Source organism: Sitophilus oryzae, unplaced genomic scaffold (assembly GCF_002938485.1).
Source record: "Sitophilus oryzae breed Bouriz unplaced genomic scaffold, Soryzae_2.0 scaffold_575_pilon_pilon, whole genome shotgun sequence".
In the NCBI taxonomy this organism is placed as follows: domain Eukaryota; kingdom Metazoa; phylum Arthropoda; class Insecta; order Coleoptera; family Curculionidae; genus Sitophilus; species Sitophilus oryzae.
The window spans coordinates 799,899-820,417 of record NW_022147168.1 but is presented as its reverse complement, the minus strand read 5'-3'; the positions used below and the strand labels follow the sequence as shown (position 1 = coordinate 820,417).

General features: G+C 32.9%; 1 protein-coding gene and 1 non-coding gene across 4 annotated transcripts in view; one reads left to right on the top strand and one right to left on the bottom strand.

The window, feature by feature from the left end:
- LOC115887423 (peroxisomal acyl-coenzyme A oxidase 3) overlaps positions 1 to 19,812 on the bottom strand; it is a 54,502-nt gene extending 34,690 nt beyond the window's left edge. Inside the window, exons 1-2 of one of the 3 annotated variants that reach the window (XM_030906839.1) lie at positions 19,795 to 19,812; positions 3,380 to 3,471 (exon numbers count right to left, since the gene is read on the bottom strand). The gene's annotated coding sequence lies outside the window, so the exon portion shown is untranslated. Of the gene's footprint in view, positions 1 to 1,394; positions 1,700 to 3,379; positions 3,472 to 10,392; positions 10,501 to 19,794 lie in introns of those variants that run through there. The other 2 variants (XM_030906838.1, XM_030906837.1) reach the window with 2 other exon arrangements.
- A 475-nt stretch (positions 19,813 to 20,287) lies between these two features.
- On the top strand, positions 20,288 to 20,360 carry Trnaf-gaa. The gene has a single exon. It is a non-coding gene; the product is annotated as a tRNA-Phe (tRNA).
- Positions 20,361 to 20,519: the final 159 nt, after the last annotated feature.

Genomic DNA, 20,519 nt, shown 5'->3' with positions numbered 1-20,519 from the left:
TATGTCATATACTAACATACCAAATCTTGTTATTGTATCTGACAAAATAAAAAAGTTATAGGTAAGGGTGAGCCACTTTTGAGACGCACCCGGTATAATAATCACAATAATTAATTATTTTTTTTACTTTTAGTTTTGTTTACCTCTTAATTGAGAGACCTTAATTACCATAATATCATTATTTATAAAAATATATATTAATATTTCACTTTAATAATGATATTTCTTTTTATGTTTATTTATACTTAACATAATTTGGAAATAAATAAATATTATTATTAATAATAAAACTGGGTATGTGGTTAAAAAATATACCGGGTACGTCTCAAAAGTGGTTCACCCTTATAACTTTTTTATTTTTTCAGATAAAAAAACGAAATTTGGTATGTTAATATATGACATAAATTAGGATTGATTGACGTATTCAATTGTTTTTGGTCGCTTCCTGTTTCACCGGAAATCACTACAACTTTTGATTTTTAAATAGCACCCTCGGTATATTTCTACTTTATTCGATAGAAAATGACACTCGTGAATAGAATGACATATCATATGTCAACTTTTGATATTTTTGCATATGGTTTATTTGTAGTTGAAACATGCGTTTCATAACGACAAATTGACTCGAAACCAATAAATTACCAAATTATTCGGAAAAAAAAGCTTTTTCAAAATACGCTAATTTTGTTCCATTTGAAAAAATTGAGATATGATTAAAAATACGATTTGGACATCTTTTAACATACGTAATCAAATCTACCAAAACTCGTTTTTATCTGAAAAAAATAAAAAAAGTTATATAGGGGTGAGCCACCGTCGAGACGCGCCCAGTGTAAGATGTAGGCACGTTTTATTTAGTAAATTAAGATTTAGGGGTGTTTCTGAAAAGAGACTTTATAAATATTTTATGGTGTTAAACCTTATTAACACTTAAATACCGTACATCTAGGTACTACCTAGTTTTCTACCTACGGCCCCTTCTTATGGAATTACAAAACAGGCAAAACTTATTTGGAAGTTCTGTTAGAGCCATGTCAAATTTGAAAAATATTTCTATTTTTTTCTAATATTACACAGAGTAGGCTATTTTCCTTACAGAGTTATATTTTATTCTTATTATGTTTAAAGCAAAGAAACTTAATTTATATTTTATATAAGTTAAAATTATTTTATCATGTTTTTCTAATAAATTTAAAAAGAATACAATATATTCTCATTTTATAATTTTATTTCCGTTACCGTCATGGTTTCGTGAAATTTATTATAAACCAAATGTTCAATAATCACAGTTTAAAAATAGAACTCCCAAAGTTTAACGATAATTCTAACAAAAATTGGCAACAGCTGAATTTTAAAAAATTTAATGTTTATAAAGGGTTGGATTGGATGCTTACCGTGGTATTGTCCCTATATCCGTTTCGATTGTTTAGCAGTGTTGTCACTTTTTTCGCATATAAGGAAAATGCTAGGATACGATCAAATTAGAACTGTACTGAAAATTTTAAAAATTGTTGGTCCGTTAACGTTGCTTTGATTAAATGAATGAAGGTCGACTGCCGAAATAGTAAACCGTTTACGAACTGTAACAGGTAAGTAACAGATCGAATATTTTTAATAATTTGTTTCTGGGATTGTATGGCACATGACTAAAATAATAAAAATGAGTCAACGCTTGAAGACCGCCGCGAAACTGCCGGCAAACGGCATGGGTCTGCTGAGGTTAGGTATCTATATTGTAAAAATTCCTACAACAAGCATGTGCGACTCGTTGGCGGGGACTTTTTTTATTCTTCTTATTTAAAAACATGTAAACACATTCGATTAATTGAAGCATTAAGTGAAGTACTTTTTTATCGCGTCGGTTTATACATTTTTTTAGAACATACAGGGTGATAAATTGACAATGCAAATAGAAAATACAGGATGATGAAATACATATCGAGGGATTAAACTCTTTGCTCGTTGTGGATTTGAGACCTTTATATGACACATTATTTTCTTCTAAGAGACATTCAAAATTCCTGATTTTCAAATACGTTATTTTCGATATTTCCTATTAAACTTCGACTCTAAAAAGCTGTTCACGTAAAAGACTATAAAGAGAAAGTTTTTCAACAATGTATCACACAAGGTAGACTAGCATTACTTACAAAAGAAAGTTGGGATGGCTGGGTAGCCATCCCAACTTTCTCACCCTGAGAGGGTTCTCAGGGTGAGGAGGAGTTAGTAAGTAAAAGAGTAAGTCATTTTGCTTTCCTCTCTTATTCCCGATACACATATACATATTTGAGACCTGATTTTTTAGACCTGTTTTAGGCGTAAGATATATTCTGGAATAATACTTTTCAAATGACCACGTTGTATATTATTTAAGTCGTATATTAGCGTTTCTGGTATTTGTTTATTTATTTATTTGTTCTTTAAGTCTACAAGAGAATATAACAGGTGATTTTTCTTATGTATATGTCACGGTTAAGGTCCGAAATAAAGTTAATTTCAATATTACCTGGTTAATCTCGAAAATAACACAAAACAAAACAATCAAAATCAAAACCAAACCCAAACATTAACTTGTTAATGTCGACATTAACCAGATATCGGACTTTAAGCGTAATGTATACACGAAACTGAATTTTTTAACTCTAATTGGCCAAAAAAATATTATTTATAAACTACATATATCTAACATTTATTTTTTTAAGGATTTATGTTTAGTTTCAAAAATATAGAAAGAAATACTCAATCTGATCGTCATTATAAAATTAGCTAACGATCAGGTTAAAGCAAAACATCTAGAAAATATAGAAAATATTATTCAATTTATGTTCAAAACTGTCGTCACAGAAAATAAATCGGTAAATATGAAGTTTCAACTGTTCAACAGAAAAAAAACAATAATTTAGTATTTATTTAAAAGCATTATATGAAAAACAGTTCAATTAGTTAAATTGGATAATAGACTTGTTTTAATATAAAATGAATAATACAGTGGCAACAAGAAACCGTGATAAATATTCATATTTATTTTATTACTGTCAATTATTATTAACATTTATATAAAAAATAAACATTTTGATGGCCCTATAACACTTCTTAGACCCTATAAATTAAAACAAATAAATACCGTATGGTCGAAAAAAAAGGCGTACAGTTGGCTTGGAAATGACAATCCATAACATTCCCCATAAAATTTTAAATATAAAATGACAGCGATCTTCATTTCATAGCTATCGCTGACGCCGTTTTTTTTCGATCGTATTATATATGTATTTGCTATGAAGCTCTTTGAAAGGCACTTACAACAATTCTTATTCCTTCTAGCGTTTTTATTTTCCTCTGTATTTTAAAAGAAAGTAAAAGGTAATTGGACATTACTTACGATGTTTTAATAATCCTTCTTTTTTAATAACCTGGATTTTGCACAACCATTGAGCCATTATTGATCCGAGGCATTCAAATTAGCGACTAATTCTGAAAAATAAATAGAAATCCTTAAAATGTATTCATTCTGCAGTCTACGTAAACAAAAACGAAAAAGCGCACAATTCTCAGAAATAATCCCACTTAACTTCTAAGAAACTTCAATAGTCAAACAGAAAAGTGTTTCAATATGTGAAATACTACAAAACAATAAGTCCTTAGTTTGTTAACTTTGTAACTCGGCTTGAAGTGCTTAGTAGTTAAGAGATAACAAAATATGTAAAACCTATTGCAAGATACTTAGTTGTTTAAACACCCTGTATATATGATATACAGATTGTTAACTGGACGGTTACTTATTGGGGAACAGAATGGCAACACTGCCTACATTCCAAATGAGTACTAAGCTAAGCTGCCGACTCGTCCTGTCGCGTGTCCCTTGCGTCGTCTCTCGACGAGCGGGCCGAGGTTGCCATATTTCAGCCATAAAGCTCTTGCCGCGAGTAATAAACAAATTAACAACCTGTATATCAAATAACAGTTTTGCCACAAACCGCGATTTGTATAGTGACATACACCATGACATACATTTATCAAATAAACTTTCAGTAATGTGATTAAGCTTGATCGGCCCGGCGAAGGCGCGGCGCGGCGCCGACTTTGCCCACTTTTACATATTTTCCCCTAATCAAAATATTTAAGAAAACAAAAATAAATGAATTATAAATATATAAATAGTTAATATTTACATCAACAAAACTCGGCTCCTTAAAGTGTTAAGGACGTAGTGACTTAAGGGACAATAAAGGGCCATTACTACCGTTTTCCCGTTCAAAATATTCTAATAAAGTTGAGATGAGTTTTTTACAGATATTAATCTTGTACTCACTTCGCACTAAAAGAGGTTCTAAAAAGATCAATGTTCGACTGCAAGGTCTAAAAAAAATTAAGCTTAAACTATCATAACACAATTCATTTCAACCAAAAACTCGTAATAGAAAACTAAAGTGTCAAAACGAATGACAATGTCAGAAAATAAGTAAATAAATGTATCAACTTGACATTTTTTACATCAGAGCTACCACCTGAATCCCCAGCGGGAAATTTAAATTCCAGTTATTCAGCCTGGCGCCGGCGCCGCGCCGAATATGGCCATGGTTGGTAACAATGAATTTAAAAATCGCGCCCTTGATTGTGCAACAAAAAGTTTCATTGGTATCGAATATAGTTATATGTTCTGTACTATTAGGAGGAAATGCCAAATAGATTTTTATTTTCGGAAAATCCATTTATATCTTTAAAAAAAGGAATATTCTCCTCAATTTCATCCTTGCACTCTAATTGTCGGGATCGCGATCCCGTTTTGAAATCCCGGGATAAGAACCTATAATCCCGGGATTGACTATCAAAATGAGAAATTTAATTTAAAGAAATATTTAATAAAAATGCAACTACATATTTATATCAAAAAGAAAACGTGAAAAGAGCTTTATTAAAAAAGACAAAGTAAGTAAAAAAAATACAATTCTTGTTGCAAAAAAAGTAAAATATAGCAAAACAATAAATATAATTTTTAGATATTGACTTTCTGCTTATTATAGATCGGTATAAATAAAATATGGAGTAAAGTGGATAAATTCGAATCATGTTAGAGATTATTATTGGGATTTCGGGTATAAACATACACCCAGATCGCGGGATTTTGGGATACCGATTTGTAAGCCCTACTCTATAATGGGTTACAAGAATAAATTAATTATTTAAAACTAGGAATCCAAACCAGAAAATCATACTGTCTAACAAGACGATGTAAAATAACAATTAAGTTAGATAGTAAATAATGAGTAATTTTTAATTTACGTAGATATTTTTACGCTTGAGCGGTGAATCAGCGATAATATTTATTTCGGAAAAATGTAGTAAAATAATATTATTCAACATGTTAAAAATGTTTGCGAATTTTTAACTCATACATAAGTTAAACCTGCTAAAAATACTGTTTATAAAATGCACGAAACAAACATTTTACCAAATAATAAAAAACGATGAATTCATAGTTTACTTATTACGAAAAACATATATAAGTTTTCAAAAAAAATAAATGAATTAATTAAAAGAGAATAAAAATAGATAACCTACACCAATGATTAGAAAATACTAATCGTCAGACGCGTGATGAAAATCTATCGTTAATACGATTTATTCTGATAAAAGCATACCATTTCAATGTTATGTGAACTATTCTAAACTAAACTTTTGTTAGCAATAGCATATAATTAGTTAAGATAATTAGATAGATTAAAGATTATAAAGATTAAGATAGATGATAATAAAATCATTATTTATTCACTGATTCTATTACAGAATACGGAATATAAATCTGACTTAACATAAAATAACTTATTATAATATGTATTGAAATTTTATTGATAATTTTCAATGTTAACAAATCCAAAAACACAACAATTTTGATTACAATACATATTATATTATCTCACTAAATTTCCGTGTGTATTTCTTTTAATTCTATTAAATTTTATTAATAATAATAATAATAATAAATGCCTTTATTGTCAAAAACATAAATAACATTAATAAATTCTATTATTCTTTCTCTTAATTCTATTTCCGTTTCAGATTAGGGACCTTCCATTTTGTAAGCTTGACGTGTAGTTATTCAAGTTATAGTAAAAATTTAATATATACCGGGTGCGTCTTAAAAGTGGCTCACCCCCTATACCTTTTTTATTTTTTCAGATAAAACAACGATATTTGGTATGTGACATAAATTGGGATTGATTGACGTATTCAATTGTTTACGGTCACTTCCGGTAAATGCTAAAACCATATGCCAAAATGTCAAAAGTTGACATATGATATGTCATTCGATTCAGAGTGTCATTATCTATCGAATAAAGTAAAAAAATACCGAGGGTGCCATTTAAAAATCAAAAGTTGTAGTCATTTCCGGTGACACCGTAAGTGACCGAAAACAATTGAATACGTCAATGCATCCCAATTTATGTCATATACTAACATACCAAATCTCGTTGTTTTATCTGAAAAAATAAAAAAGTTATAGGAGTGAGCCACTTTTGAGACGCACCCGGTATACTTTTTGAAAAATTACAATTTAAAATCTTTTCTAAAAAAATATAAGCAACAGAATTCTACTGACTATAAAGAATAATCCATTTTGTGTGAAAAAAACACTAATTTTTATTAGGTACCTAATCATTATAATATATTAATCTACCGGGTGGTGCATCGTCGTTGGAAACATAGGAAGTCGCATGCAAATTTTGAACTGTCCAGATATTGGCTCCCTTGTTAATTTTAGCTTACTTCGGGTTTCTCTTATTACCGATTCTGAACCGTCCTAGAACTGTGAAGACATCATTTCATTTGCGCATGCGCTGCAGAGTTCTAGGACGGTTCAGAATCGGTAATAACAAGAACCCGAACAATGCTTTTATAGCAAAGTTGTAAATAGTTTTTTAAAGGTGTGCGGTATGTTGAATACACATTTGGAAGAATTTTGGATGAGCCGATTTTAAGTAATTTAACAAAAAATGCAACTATTTTTGAATTAAAACTGAATAGGTAACAATGCGAAACCAGGCAAAAAGCAACGTACCTACCTTAAGTTGTGATCCTATAATTTTATCAATGTCAAATTGTATTTTCTAAACTTTAGGCTGTTGCCTCATTCGAACCGGGTTGTAAATTACAAATACACATTTCGGGGACACTAAGCATAGGTACTATAACGTAGTAGTGTAGACCAAAGTGTAGACATATTACGACAAATTATATTTGACAATGATAAAATCATAGGTTGACAACTTAAGGTTTGTTGACATTTGACTGGTTCTGCATTTGATACCTGTTCAGTTTTATTTTAAAGATTGATGCAGTTTTTCTTAAATTACTTAAAATCGGCATGTCCAAAATTGTTTAAATTTGGCTTGCATATTCAGCATAGTTAGACATTTAAAAAACTATTGACGACTTAGCTGTAAAATTAATGGGAGAGCCAATATTTTTTTGAATGTAAAGTATAAATATTTTTTATTTACTAACTTAATTTCGTATAATCGTAATTATAATAATAAATACATTATAACACAATAAAAACTACCACAAAAAGGAGCCTAGAAACAATAAATATTCAAGCTAAACCTCCAACAAATGTGTTTAATCATCTGCTGATGATGCTAATATGTTTAACATCGTCCATTTTATTAGTTCGACCATGTGATAAAATATTGCATTAGCATATTGGAGTCAAAGTATGTAATTATTTGCTTCTTTCGATCTTTGGTATACTTACTACAGTATGCTTAAAAAGTTACCCTTAAAAAATCTTATGACCCAAAATGCTTTTGATATCGACCAATGATTTCATACTATTTAATATTGACAGATAAACAATTTGCATACGAAATTTTATTGATTTCAATTTTGATTCTAAGCTGAGTTAATAATACGTTTAATCTCATTTTTACTACATACATGATTTATTAAAGAAACAAAATACTTTGCACTCTTCGTTCCCACCTATTATTTAATTTCAAAAATATACAGTGTATTGATTTAGAACCATCTTAACTATAACAAAAGAATATATTCAGTTTTGGAAATTAATTTTCGGATTAGGACTTAGTTTATTAAAAAAATATTGACACGCCAATGGATAGAACAGGAAGAGAAAGAGAAGGAACATAGGGCATCCTGTCCTTGTTTGATGGTTTGCCGAATATGCACGTGGAACTGGTCACGTGACGGGTTACTTAAGTAACAAGCGCTGTAAGCTCATGACAAGCTTTCGGTGATGTGATTTTATGCGATTGTTATTATGTATACTATGATGTAATTCAGCTCGATACAATAAACAGGATAGGAGCAGCGGTTTGTGGGTTTTTGGTTCGACCGATTTCCTTTTATTTTTAAGGCAATTTTTATGCGATAAAATTAGGTTTTATTTAGGAGTCTTAAATAAGTGCAAATATTTTTAGAGTTGGTATATACGTCTATGAGATTTTTTGCGAAAAAAATGTAAATTTTGAATTTTTCGAAAAAAATTTAAAAAAATATTTTAATTTTCAGTTAAAAAAATAACATATAGATAATATGGCAAAATTAGATTAAGCGGAAGGAAAACTAAGAAAAAATCCCGCCGTTCTCAAAATTTTAGCACAAAACCATTTTTTTTTTAATTGTCAAAATAAAATAACTCTATCAGCTCTAAAAATATTTGCACTTATTTAAGACTCAACCTGTATAATCACTGAACCAAAATACGGAGCAATCAACAATGATTGAAATAGTTGGCTATACTGGTTTTGCTCGTCTAGATGGCAATACATTTAAGAAATTTGAATATTTATCGGCTTTTATCAATAGTGTTAAAACAAACTAAAAATTATTTAATAGAAATAATGTTTGATGATATTTAAATTCGTTTTCCATTATGTTATATGAGACTAATCAAAACAATATGAGAAATAATTGGATTTAATCCCGAAGGTTTTCTAATTTAATTATTGAATAAATTTATTAAGAAATCTAGGTTAGGTTTGATGCTTGTAATAAATTTTGATAATAAAACGCATCTATTATTTATACTTCGCAAGGTGTCATAAACTAGTTTTATTGCAAAAAAATATTTGTTGAAACGTATCCACAATGAGTGAGTCTTAAATAAGTGCAAATATCTTCAGAGCCGGAGGGCTGGTAGATATCGATAAAAGAAACATATATTCTCTTTACCATTTTTCAAATAAGTCCAAAATAACCGAGTTATTTTACTTAGAACATTTCCAAAAAAAATTTTTTTTGCTTAAATTTTGAGACTGGATCTTTTCTAGGTTTTCTTTCTTGTATATTTAATCTACTACCTATATTACCTATGTCGCCATATTATCAAGAAATTATGTTTTAACTAAAAACTAAAAAAAAATACCAAAATTTTTTTCAATAAACTGCAAATTTAAAAAAAAATCGCGAAAAAAAATCATTGTGTTTCTGGGATCGAAATATACTACCCCTGAAAATATTTGCACTTATTTAGGACTCACCCTGTATAATAAAATACCTACATTTGAACATAGTAGCTGGGAATTGCATTTATACAAATATGCTACGTATTGATTCTGTAATACCCTTATGTAATACTATCTCTCTAATTACGTTATTAATTTTATTTCTTGAGGTTATCGGTTCTACGTATAATATTTTTGAATTATTCCATTAAAAACAGTGGGATATTTGCAAAAATAAATATTTTTTGAAATATCGTTGTTAAATAATTATTTAACCATATTTATGATTTATAAAAAGGCTGCCACTTTTTTATAAAACGACGGCCACTTTTTTACAAAAACGAGATTTTTACTTAGTTACCCTTTAAAAATAGGCCGATCGTACCCCGCAGTAATCAGATATCTCCATATAACATCAGTACATATAATGGAATGCAAGTCGCACGAAAACTGCAGGCCATAGAGTGGATACGACAAAAGACCCAGGTAATAGATGTCATCCATAGAGTCAAATCCCTCATGTGGCAATGGACAGGACACCTGGATACCTGGCAAGAGGGACGGACAACAGATGGACTAAAAAATTACAGCATGGTACCCACGAGGAATTAATCTTAGAAGACTTAGAAGACCAAACCTGAGATAGGACCATGATATTAGAAAATTAGCAGGGATAACTTGGGCCCGCATATCCAACAATAGACAACAATGGGCTCACCGACAAAGAGAGTATCTAAATTTAGCTACTAAAATAAAAAAAACTAAAAATAAAATACTATACTAAAATAAAATATGTGAGGGAGGCTACACCATAATTGGAAATGGTGATTAAGCTGAAAATGAAGATGATGATGATGACAATGGAAAGGCGTTATAGGAGCTACATTTCGGTTTGCAGCAAGAACAAAATTTGTTAAAATAGAGCTACCTGGTTATCTTGCAGCCACCCCTTGATTTTTTTACGAAATTTCAGTGGATCCCAGAACCCCACATAACATAAGATAATTTGACCGAATATCTAGATAGGTACGCAACGAATTCACAACTGATTTCCTTGCCTTTGTAATAAAGCAAGATTTTCATGCATCCGTTATACGTTGATACGATGGTCCGACGGTGCTCTGATTGGTCATAGCGTTTTGGCGCCACTTTTCATCCGTAAATATTTTACTTCAGCCCGTCAATGGACCTTACCTTTTGACACTTTTTTGACAAATTTAATCTAACCTTAATAAAAATATAAGTAAAATAGCAAAATCGTTATGGAAACGAAAATATAAAATGACACCAAAGTATATCCGATAAACGGAGGCATGAAAATGCAATAAATTTAAAAACTGCGTTATTTTCTAACCAATCAAATTCTTTAAATTCTACCAATAAAATTAATATCGTATCAACGTATCGTCGGACAACGGATGCATGAAAATTAAGCTTTAGTTTCATTGATAACGGAAAGAATAGAACTAGATATTTTAACTTTAACAAGTTGCTGAACTTAAAATCTCTAGTTCGCAATTGCTCCAGTACGCAAATACTTGAGCAGTCCTAATTGAACATGTCTTATAGATCTCAATGAAGCACATCTAATCCTTACCTAAAACGTGCGCTCTATAGAAAAGTATTTTTGAAGATTATTGCTGTTTTAAGATATATGGTGTCAGTGCATGTTTAATACTATAGTCTAGTTTATTTACACTATAGTGTTAACACAACCTATTCATTCCCGGTCTGCCTACTTAGTTCATTTTCGTTAACTCTCCATGTGTGTACGACAACAGGCGTAGCAAGTGCGAATACTCAAAAATAACCGAAGATGACCAGCTGGTAGTGAATAAGCTGTGGTGTTATCCTATGTCTAAGGCTTTAAACGAAACTTTCGAAACTATAGTATCATACCAACTAAATTATGATTGTCTACAAAGTGTTCTTATTTTTAATCGGTATAGTAATTGATGTAGATTGGAACGTACTGAATTTTCCTCGGTATTTTCACTGGACTTATTACCTTATAGCTTTTTTACATTACGTTAACTATAACTATAAAAATTGAGTATGACTATAAAATAATTTTAGTATGTGTTTTAATTACTAATACAGCTGATAAGCTTAGTTATTCATGGTCAGCTATAACTTTTTAAAACTAATAAACCTAAAAGATAGCCCAAGTTATTCAATTTTTAAATTTGAATTATATTAACATTAATTTTTTTAAGTATTAATGTCCATTTTTAAACATTTCGTAAACGCTATATTTTTTAGTTAATTATATATTAATTTCTCATTAACATTATGATTCAATAGTTTAATAAAAATAAATATTTAATAATTAATTAAAAAAAATTATATATTTTTTTATTTACAAAAATTTAAATTAAAAAAACAAGACCTACATAAAATGAATGTTAGGTACTTTTTCGCAACGTTGGCTATAGTTATTTATCTATTTGTGGAAAGATTTGTGGTATGCCGATAACCTCGAAATTGCGAGTTTGGAATAAAATGCAATAACATTTGACAATTAGGTATAGAGCAGAGTCTGATTAGATGTTTTCTGTAGCTTGTTTCTAATTAATTGTAATGCCGGGTCCAGACCAAGGTGACAAAAAATAAACACGATATTGAGACAAGAACAAGACAAACTTGTCACAAAAAAGGGAGACTTCTGACAAGACAAACTTGAGACAAATTGTAATGACAAAAGTACAAAAAAGTACTTCTTCAGGCTGAAATATGCGTTATCGAAATACGCGTACAATTTATCTTAGATACAAACTATCGGAAACAAAAAATACCGATCTTATCCGATAGTCAATAGTAAAAGCAATCAACTCAGTAACTATCAATTGGAAGTCGGCCAAAGAACGCCAAGAGAAGTTGAAGAAATTAGACAAATAAACCTCTCACCAAGGGATAGAAGAGGTAATGAAAAAGCAAACGATCTAGCTAGAAAAGTCGCGAACACTCCCATTAACTGGACCAGAACCATTCTGCTTTCCATGTGGAAACCATCTTAAAGCAGAACACAAGAACCTGGAAACTCCATCTGTAACCTGGAGTGGGAATCCTCTCCAACGGTCTAAGACATTCGAAGATATGTCTCAGGGCTTAAAACAGAGGAAAATTAAAGATATTCCTCGATTTAAGTAAGAGCAATCTTTGGATTTCCTGGAATTGTCACAGGATTTTTAAAAGGACACTGTTAAAAATACCCCAGTAGATTGCTAAGAAACAACGGCGAATGCAGATATTGTGGAGAAAATGGGGAAAAACCAGAACACCTGATCACTGAGTGCGTTGAGACGGCAACCATTCGTACCATAAACTTTGGTACGACAGGTATCAGAGATGGAGGACTAACCTCTGTAAAACCGTCTCAGATATTGGCTTTTGTCAATGCCATGAGACTGTATGATGAGTTCTAACTCAAGAAAGGGGGACACAATAGATCTATAAGGTCACGGTGATTAAATTCCCCCCTCCCATACAATCCACAGTCATCAACATCTCTTAAGCCGCGTCCAGACTACTCGGGCTCGGGCTCGGGCTCGGGCACGTGAAAAAACTCGCAAGCTTCTTCTATGTGGACGAAACAACGAGCCGACTCGCAAGCCACGCGAGCGGCGCGTGCTCGGGCTTTCGTGGCTAAATGATGCATGGAAAGAAATATCGCAAGATATAGAAGTTGATGTAGGTGAAGTAAAGAAAAAGATTGAACGTATAACTAAGACTAGTAAAAGAATCCCCAGATGCTAAAAACCTCAAGGTGACAACTAGTCTTTCTTTAACAGGAATTGCTTTCCGAAACGTTGTGTTTTGTTTGCTAATTTTTGGACCGATTAGACAGATTAGTTCTTCAAAACTATAGTAGAGGACATTCTACAGGAAGTTTTAAAATGTAAGTTATCCATGATTAAATCAGTTAAAAGATCACTGCCACTGTATATTTTTCGATTTTTACACACTGGGGTCATCCACCATCTACGTTTCTTTCCATATCTTTTTTTCAAGAGTGAATAATAGAACAATAAAAGTAGCACTTGCAAGAAGCTCGTCGTCGGACATGATTTTCGCGGATCCACTTGGAGCCCGTGCTTTTCTTCTACCATTCTTCTACTGACTGACAATGTGGACAGATGGCTTGCTGTATTGAAATGGCACGCAAGCCTACCTACAAACCAGAGTCCGCGCCCTTTCAAGCCCGAGCTCGAGTAGTCTGAACGCGGCTTTAGACTGGATGTCTATTATTACAAATATATTGATTTGGGAATTATTCTTGGGTATGTGGTTCCAATTAAGAGTCCACTTCACTAGTCCGAAAAAGTAGTCAAATAAGCGTTGGGAATTTAACGTTTTATGTAAAACTGATTAGGTATTTTTACACAAATGAAGAAGGAAATTAAAGATAAAGGATTATACTATATTCGTATTGTAGCACATTTTTAGACAACTTCTTTATGTTTAAGATTTTGATGGTCAAATATCAACAAAATATTCTTTATGTTTGGACTGAATTTTGTCAAAAATAAGGACATTCCGTTACAATGCGGATATAGATTGAAGTTTTGTGATTACAGTGATATATATTTTATATGGTTTTGTAACAAATTGCTCGCTAATTTATGGCAAATGCTGAAGCTCTGCAAACCTTAACCAAGCCTTAATCAAAGCACGTGTGTTTCGAATTTTGGGTGTGGCTTAACACGACAGAATCGGGCTAAGTTAGGCAGATTTCTGAAATATAATGTTGCGGACCGGTGTGGACTCGACCTAACCTAACTATATAGCCCGCCCTCGGATGACCTTAACATCGCATTAAAGAATAGACACTGTAATGATTCATTCGAAGATTCGAGAAGAAACGAGTTCCACTGGAATGGAGTAGTACATACGAGAACAATCGAAACCTTCTCTATGCACCTAACGATCTATGGACTATTCTAGAGTTATTTTAGCTGTAGGTATAAAAGCCGGCGGCTGTGGCCTAGAGAGGGCAGTTATAAATAGACGAGTGCAGTTGACGCGCTAAAATTCAAAATAAATTCTTAGTTATAAATCGTTTGTAAATAGTTCTATAAATCTCTTATCGTTATTGTTTTTGTTGCACACGGAACCGACGAAAAACGTAACAATTGGTGTCAGGTGTGGGGTGTGTGATAGACTAGAAAAATAAAAAGACTAATAATGGCTCCGAAAAAATTGTTGAAAGTGTCCGAACTGAAATGCATATTGGAAGAGAGAGAGTGCGAGACAGATGGAAAGAAAAGCATTTTGCAAGCCAGACTGAGAGACGTTTTGAGGGAGGAAGGCGAGGATCCGGACACATTTTGCTTTGAATTGGAAGGTGACCTTGACTCGTGCCTACAAAAATTAGAAGATAAAATGACGGAAAATTCTCAAAAATTGGAAGACAGTTTGAACGATAAAATTACAGAGAATTCTCAAAAATTAGAAGACAGTTTGAAAGATAAAATTATGGAAAATTCCCAGGATTTAATTAATATTTTAGAGGATAAAATCATAGAAAATTCTAAAGATCTACAAGCCAGTTTCAATGACAAAATACTTAATTTAGAAGAAAGTTTAAACAATAAGATTATAGAGAATTCTACGGAACTACAAGACAAAATAACAGAGATTGAGGAAGATGTAAATAGAAAAATCGAAATTTTGAAAGAACAGATAGCAAAGGCAAATTCACCAAAATGTCAAGAAACGTCGGAGGGACCGAAACTAGTCGAAAATAGGTATGCCGCCTCAAAATCAGTTATGAAACCTCCACAGTTTGACGAAAAAACCGCTTGTGCTAATTATTTTTGCCAATTTGAAGACGCTGCGAGAGCGAACGGCTGGACAATCGCTGAAAAAGCTACCGCTTTGACTATCGCACTGCGAGGAGATGCGACTGATATCCTGCAGACACTGGCACCATCGGAACAGGGAGATTATCAGCAATTGGTACGACATTTAGAAATGAGGTACGGCCAAGCTCATTTGGAACATGTCTATCATTCCCAGCTAAAAAATCGCATTCAAAAGGCAAATGAGTCTCTGCAGGAGTTTGAAGCCGATGTAGCCCGCCTCGTTCGCCTTGCGTATCCTGATACGCCCGAGAATGTTATGGAGCGGTTGGCAGTACAGGCATTCTCCGACGGCTTACGTGACAACGATACAAGACAAGCGCTTCTCCTAGCCCACCCAACGCACTTGGTGGATGCTTTAGCACGTGCCCTAGAATTCGAGGCTGCGAAACAAAGTTCTCGGTCTTTAGGAAGAGTACGGGCCATCGACGAATGTTCCGACGAATCCGTGGAAGGGATTGTTCCGAAAGTAATGGACCAGTACATGGGCAAGAAGGGACCGATTCGTTGCTGGAACTGCGGACAGGTAGGACACGTGCGAAGCCGTTGTAAGGAGAAGAACGAAGAACCGGCTTCGTCGAGGTCGGAAAACTACTAAGGGTCGAAATGAAGGGGCACACGTCGACCTGTACCCAACATGCCCCAACGAAAACTGCTCAAGTCGCCTCGCTACAACACAAATTCAACAGCATTTTTGTGGATGGTTTTGTTGATGGAGAGTTCCGGACCATGCTGTTGGATACAGGTGCGACGAAAACTATCATCAGACCGGACATTCTTAAAATATCGAAGAAGGTTAAAACAACACAATCGCGACTACGTACTGCTACAGGGGGCTCCGCTGCTGTCCATGGAGGAGTAAGCCTTAATTTTGTTATTGGGAGCACCAGTTTTGAACATCCAGTATTAGTAGCAGATATCGAAGATGAACTTATTCTCGGAATGGACATTATGACCACTAGAGGTTTTGAACTAAACTTCAAACAGGGAATTTTGAAAATAAATGAAAAAGAAGTGGTTCTACATCGAAAATGTGAGGAGACGCTTCGCGTGGGGGTAGCAGAAGATGTTTCGATCCCTGAGCGCTGTGAGATATTTTTGGATGGTTGCCTGGAAGATAAAATGAATAATGGGAGTATTATTCTGTTGGAGCCAAGGAACCATGACAGCGAAATAGGACGAGGGATCGCTGTTGGAAAAGCCCTGCTGCGAGCGAAGAAAACTGTACCGGTGAGAGTAACGAACACGAATTATTATTCTGTATCCTTGAAGAAGGGAACCCTTTTAGGGTACTGTTATTCGGTCTCCTCAGTCATTCGAAGCGTGGAAGCCTCCAAAGTTTCGACTTCAAAAATTCCGGACAAAATGGTGAAGGAGTTAGTTAGGGATTATCTCCCGAAAATAGTAGAAAATTGAGAAACCTGATAATCAAGTATCAAGATGTGTTTGATAAAGGAGAAGCAGGACAGAGAAGTCGTACCAATTTAGTACAACATGAAATTGATACCGGAGATGCACGACCAATCAAACAAAATCCGAGAAGACTTCCGCTCGCCAAACGTGAAGAAGCTGATAAAATCCGTCGAGAAATGAAAGAAGAGGGTGTCATCGAACCATCTAACAGCCCGTGGACATCGCCGGTAGTACTAGTAAAGAAGAAAGACGGTACCACCAGGTTCTGTGTTGATTATCGGCAGCTCAATAATGTTACCAAGAAGGATAGTTATCCCCTGCCGAGGATAGACGATCTCAATCAATAATATACCTATATTTCCTTCGGCCACACACCCGTTTTACCCGACCCCTGATAGCGAAAGTACAGCGTAATAGACTTTTAAGTAAAATTAATATTACAAATGCGAAATATTACGGGTGCGTCTCAAAAGTGGCTTACCACTATATCTATTATTTTTTAGATGAAAAAACAAGATTTGGTATGTTAGAATATGACATAAATTAACTTTTTGGTAACTTCCTGTTTCGTCGGAAATTACTACAACTTTTTATTTTTAAATAGCACCCTTGGTATTTTTCCACTTTATTCGACATTCTACTCAGAGTGTCATTTTCTATAGAATAAAGTAGAAAAATACCGAGGGTTCCATTTAAAAATTAAAAGTTGTAGTCATTTCCTGTGAAACAAGAAGTGATCGAAAACTATTGAGTACGTCAATCAATCCTAATTCATGTCATATACTAACATACCAAATCTCGTTTTTTTAACTGAAAAAAAATAAGTTATAGGGGTGAGCCACTTTTGAGACGCACCCGGTATATATACACGTACATGTACAACATGTCGACTTCTGTATTGTGTGCAATTACTCGTCTATCTATATTTGGTTCTTGCTTTATGGTCCGCTGAATTCATAGATTTGCTATTTTCTGGAATATATACCAAGAGGGTGAAACATTTAAAATTTTCAATTTTAGGAGATCTTTGCATGTCGAATGTTGTTTTCAGAGATTTGATTGTTTTATAGGAATAATACTGATACTTTATCGCAAATTTTATTGTGTCATCGTGTAAAACTTTATTTAAAATTAAAGACCATGTTAATCCAAGAGAATAATTTTATATTTTATTTCAACATTAATTGAATCAAATTTTATTATTTTTTACTAGGGATAACCCTCCTATAATTGTGAGCAATAATATAATTGTTGCAATAATATAATGCATATTATATAAATAGGAAAATGTAAAAATTCAAAATAAAATTATCAAATAATATTTTTAAAGCGCCTGCCCTATCCTCAAATTGCTGTAAGTATCAAAGTCACGGTCAATTTTCATTCTCGGCATGTGCCAGTCTACTACAATCTGCAGAATGTTGTTTTCCATATACCATACGATTCAAAAAAAAAAGGGCGTCAAAGACAGCTACGGAATGATAATAGGCTGATAATCGGTGATAATTTTGGCGAGATCATGCCCTACAGCTTAAAAGAAAAGCACCCAGAAGCATAATTGGGCATTTCGAAGACCTCAAATAAAAAAAATACATGAAGAATCATCTGTAAAAAAAGTTGTTTCTCGTTGGATACCGCATCTGTTGGCGGGAGAATAGAAAGAGTCAATCGGTGTCAAAGGCTGGCGATGACCGCCTCATACTCTTTCAGATATTTAGCAATAAAATAAAGAAACCTGTTATTTTTAAGCTGTTATTTTAAGCTATAACAGTTTTGCCCATCACTAGTGTCAAAGAACTCTAAACCTAACGCTGGGAACTCATAAACCATGCATATACAGTATTGTCAGTGGTGATGAATCCTGGATTTATTCTTATGAACCCGAAAATAAACGTTAATCGGCTGTTTGGGTGCTCCGAAATGAACAAAAACCGACGAAAGATGGTTACAAAAAGATGGTGGCGACATTTATCTCAAAAGCGGGTCATGTATGTAGCAACAATTCTTCTGCGAGATCAAAAACTGTTACTGCTGATGGCATATATCTATTTGTATTTGTATGCCGGAAGTAATTGCCGAGTTTCGAAAAATGACATTAGGCCTCGACGACGAATGATCCTCCACCAATACAATGCAAGATTCCACACAGCTCGAAAAACAATTGAGTTTTTAAAGCAAGAAAACATCGATGGGTAGGCCATCCTCCATACAGTCCTAACGACTTTTTTACTTTTTCAAAAATTGAAAATGCAAAAACGCAAATATGAAGATACCAACAAGCAATAAGTGGAATAACTGCTTTCAGAATAGGTTTGGTTTGGTTAGGAGTTCTCCACGAAGAATATCCTAACGAAAATAATAGTATTTAAAAGTTATGTACTGTTTTTTCTACCTCTATAATAAGCAAAATCTAAAAAGCAACCCTTTTAGGTACATAGCATTTTTATTGTCTTATAATTGTCTTAGTTATGCTATGCTGCTATGGACCTATTTAGGGACCATGCACTCTTATATCGTGAGCGTACAGCGAAAATCCACTAAGTCACATTTTTGGTTGAATTGGATTAAACACCACTATGTCCAGTTTTTCACGGTCTTTAACATGAAAAACCCATTAAGTCCAATTTCGGCATCCTTATAATAAAATATATCATCCTTATAATATAATACACCACTATGTCCTTTCACGGTCTTTAGCATGAAAAACCCATTAAGTCCAATTTCGGCATCCTTATAATATAATATATCATCCTTATAATATAATATAAGGATGCCGAAATTGGACTTAATGGGTTTTTCATGTTAAAGACCGTGAAAAACTGGACCATAGTGGTGTGTTTAATCCAATTCAACCAAAAATGTGACTTAGTGGATTTTCGCTGTACGCCCACGATATATTAATTTTGGTACAATTACAAATTAAACACCTATATTTTTTCGACTACCATTGTCAATAGGATTATAAAAATAATTTAGCTAAAATAGATACTAAATTAATTATTAAATAACACTATTTAATAGATGTTTAATCAAAAATATAATAATAACCTACTTACCGAATAAACATGTTCATTTCATGTTACTGTCTGACCTTCAAAAATCCAGGTGTTTTCTACCTAATCAATAATTTTCTGTACCTATTATTCCAAAGAATTGTTTGGTCAACGATTTTAGAATTGTATGTGAATATGATGTGATACTCATATTTAATCTACTAATAAGAAAGTAAAAATCGTGATAAATTTAGAAAATTAGGGACAAGGGACAATTGTGAATAGAAAAAAAATGAATTATTTGGATGTTTTGATCCACTACCTTCAGACTACCTACCTTGAAGTTAGGTGAAGAACGCAGAATTGCTGACATTTGTGTGCTTTATTTATGAAACAATCCGTTTATACACTAAGTTTATTAGAATTGTCGTTAGTTTTTTAATTAGACTAGACCTACAGACATTTTATAAATTCTTATTTTACTGTTTAAATTAATTTCTATTATTATTAAATGAATAGTTCGTAATATACAAGTTATCGTCTTATTTTTCTATTCGCCGAAATAGCTCAGTTGGGAGAGCGTTAGACTGAAGATCTAAAGGTCCCTGGTTCGATCCCGGGTTTCGGCAAAACTTTTTCTTTTTTTTTAATTGTAAAAATATTTAATTGTAAAAATATATTTTTAATAATTTATTTCCAGTAATAGGTATCTTATCCAATTTTTGGACCAAAGTACGACAGACTGTTTGATAAATTTTAAAATGCTACAGATAACAGAGATAATTTAA